The sequence below is a fragment of the Podarcis melisellensis genome (genome assembly GCF_964234715.1).
Source record: "Podarcis melisellensis genome assembly, chromosome: 1".
Classification (NCBI taxonomy): Eukaryota; Metazoa; Chordata; class Lepidosauria; order Squamata; family Lacertidae; genus Podarcis; species Podarcis melisellensis.
In genome coordinates, this window is record NC_138528.1 from 88,325,426 (window position 1) to 88,329,375 (window position 3,950).

Sequence of the window (3,950 nt, forward strand, 5' to 3'; positions counted from 1 at the left end):
GAGCTGCAGTGATGTCATTGTTGGTGGAGGCAACTCAGATGTTGTTGGACTCTAACTCTCATCAGCCCCAGTTGGCATAGCTAATAGTCAAAGGATGATGCGAGTTGTATAAAAAGACATCTGGAAGGCCAAAGGTTAGCCACTTATTTTCTACACACACTATTTATCTATCTTTTGCTGAGGCAAATTTCTGTCCACACCTGAAACCATTATTTTTTGTAATGTACTATGTGGGAGGCAGGATAGGGAATGAAGGGGGGGCACATGCAATGAGTGATTTCAGCCATAATTGCCAGTTCCATTTTGCAGACTATAATTCACACACCTGTTAATTTGCTGAGACTGGTCGTTCTATTTCCAGTCTCCATCTTGCCCTTCTTCAATTCCCCTTGCATCTCTTATGTACTTCCCTTAACTTTTAAATTATGTCGATGCTACTGGTTTGTATTTTGGCTTCACGTTTCACTGAAAGGGGCATGGATTTCTGCTCTCCGCAGTTAGCTAAGGTATTTTGCAGCTTGGTATCTAGCAATGAAACCACACTTAAAAGAATCTTGTGGTGGAATCCTTTCATTTAAAGAAAACAAGCCCACGCCAGTTGTTCGATTCACATATTGAAAGCTCAAGCGGGAAAGGATGCTTCCTTGCTCTCATTTTCCTGTAGCAAAGAGTGCAAAAAGCTTCATTCTGCAACACACATGTACACCCCACTCCTGCTGAAACTTGGCTAATTGCTGTGGAAATTTATCCAAGAGTTACAGAGCCAAACAGGTGCTTTGCTCAATTTAAATGTGTGTAATCTTCTATGGCTCTCATGTGGTGCTCACACTGTCAACAAATGATGTTCTTTTAAGACAGGAACTGTGTTCTAATGTGACTTTTTATATGGAAAACCTGGCTACTGTATTCCACATGCAATTTATATTCCACACACAACAGTCACATTTGCCTTAGCTGTGAGAGCAGGATGTTGGAATAGATGGCCGACTGGCCTGATCCAACAGGGTTTTTTTTTAGAATCTTATTTTGCCAGGCTCTCTGATCACAGTGCTTTATGCACATTGAGGTAATATATCTCCTTGTTGGGTTCTGTTCTCTGCTTCTTCTGCTACTGGTGTTTGCTTGGGCAATGCTGAACCTCTGAGTCCTTCTGCCTCTGTACCACAGGCCAAGACACCCACTCCTGTCAAATCAGCTCTGCAGTTAATTTTTGTAACTTTTGGTGCCAGTTGAGAGAACACATGCCTGAAGCTGACCCCTGCCCAATGCAATTCATTCATCATTCCTTAGCTCCAGCACCTACCCTTCTGAAATTTTGCAGGTTGCTGTTATAGGGGCGCCTGTATGATGTCTGCAGTTTTCATATTTTTAGTTGTTGCTCACAAAATCCTGGAAATGGAAGAGGAGCAAATTTCTTTTAGTTTCTTCTCTCCCAGTTCAGGTTTAAGGTTTCCAAGCAAAGAAATCCTGAATCTAACCTTCTGAGGTTTCGCAGATATCTTATCTAGGAGCACCTCTATCTGCAATGTATGTGATATTTTCATACATGTTGTCTAGAAAACAATATGGGAAATTAAGTGAAGCCTTTTTTTTTTTAGCATTCCACCCACAAGAAAAAACCACACCATGTAAGATCTCCCTTTGCAGGAAAACTACTGTAGCTATCCTTCTGACCCTTAGGTGTATTCCACTGATCAGAAGGGGGTGTGTGTGACTATGAATTTCACTCAGTTCTGCCCCCAATAATTAACAAGATGTGCATTGCAATCAAAAAACAAACACTTGGGACTGAGCTGCTTTGAGGAATGTGAAAAATATTTAAAGTACCTACATTGGCTCCCAGTACATTTCTGAGCGCAATTCAAAGTGTTGGTGCTGACCTTTAAAGCCCTAAACGGCCTCGGCCCAGTATACCTGAAGGAGTGTCTCCATCCCCATCGTTCAGCCCGGACACTGAGGTCCAGTTCCGAGGGCCTTCCAGTGATTCCCTCACTGCGAGAAGTGAGGTTACAGGGAACTAGGCAGAGGGCCTTCTCCCGCCCTGTGGAACGTCCTCCCATCAGATGTCAAGCAAATAAACAACTATCTGACTTTTAGAAGACATCTGAAGGCAGCCCTGTTTAGGGAAGTTTTTAATGTTTGAAGTTTTATTCTGTTTTTAGTGTTCTGTTGGGAGCCGCCAAGAGTGGCTGGGGAAACCCAGCCAGATGGGTGGGGGAAGAAGAAGAAGAAGAAGAAGAAGAAGAAGAAGAAGAAGAAGAAGAAGAAGAAGAAGAAGAAGATTATTTCCCTCAGATGTAGGCTATGAGAACATACTGCAGTTTCTATTTTTGTTTCTGCACCTTTCTATTTATATGACACAAATTTACCCAAGTTATACACTATCAGGTCTATCTTTATAGGTGCCCATCAGAAACGCCCCCATTCCTATATTTTGTAATTGGTATAAACTAAGTCAGACTTTTTCCTGATGCATCAAACTGGAGTCCAGACAAAATACTGTGCTTAGTGCACCCTCCCTCATCTGAAGTAGTATGCATATTATATCCAAATTGCCTCTTTTTTGGGGGGTGCTGCTGCTGAAGGAAACTAAGGTGCTTCAAATTTAAACTCTTCCTTCAGCCTTCAGTGAATTATATTGCTGAAGAAATGTTTAAAAATTCCCCCCCTTTTTTTTACATAATCATGCCATATTGCTTTCTCAAATGAATCCAGGACGTTAGGCATGAGATCTAAGCCACAGTTTACCAAGCACTGTTTTCTTGTAACTCATTGTGTTTTAGCTAAGATGCATCCATCGAAAAGACAGAATTAACAGACCAACTTGACTCCCACTGAGGAAACGTCTACTTTCTTTATACTCTAAATTCCTCCACCTCTTAGAATTCAAGTAAAGGTGGTTGTTCTGATTTTATCACATCTCTGTACTCCCTGTCTTTGGCATTGACCTTCTAAAGAACAGATGTTTTTGTTTTTATAATTAAGATAATGATCACCTAATAATTAAGAAACCGTTAAGATAATATTAGCTCATCAAGGGTGTAGCAGGCTTTCTATTTCAGTAATGGGTATGGAATAAACTATTTTCCTGGGGGTGGGAACTGAAAAGTAGTTCAGTTTTCAATCCTGTGCACACATTGAACTCAGTGGAGTTTGCTTTCAAATTATAGTAATAATAAGGATTGGGCCACTCCAATTTTGCCACGCCCAGTTTTGAATCAAGTTGAAGAGAGGTTATCCTTCACTGATCCTCCTACCTCTCTCCTTTCCAGAACATCCTGGGCTCTGCAATTCCTTGAAGATTTTCTAATTCCTGCCAAAATACTACCACCTTCAGGCAAAAATGGCACCCACATTAATCAGATCCTGAGGAGGAAACCGTTTTCAGCTATATTTCATCTGCATAATATTCTTAAATGCTCTCCCTTTTTTAGTTAAAAAAGAGACTGCTTTTTACTTCTCTCAAAAAATGTCATACTATTGTTCAATTTTAACTTAACATTCAAATGTATTTTCCACTGAAGCACAAAAGAACACAGTGGTACAAGCTTAGTTTTCATTAATTCTGGGTTTTTTCATAATAGAAAGTAAGCCTTTGTAATCATGCTTCTTTGAAATTATTTCTTCAAAGGGTGCAAGAGATCTAATAAACTCTTTTTTTCAGACCTTGTAGGAGGCCTTATACATTGTACTTTTGTTGCCATTGCATAAGCCTTGTGTGTTTTACAGACAATAAAAGAGACCATTGAATATTAATTTCTTTAACAGCTGGACCCTGCACTTTGACTGTGAAACAGGACCCCTTGTGATATTCATCTGTGTCCTCCTTCTTCATCTTTTGAAACCACTTGAAAAGACTTGTTATTCTTTCAATACTTGTTGAAGACCTACTAGCGGTTACTCTTGGTGTATAATTCTCATTGTGACTATTATTTTCTTTGTTCATCTTG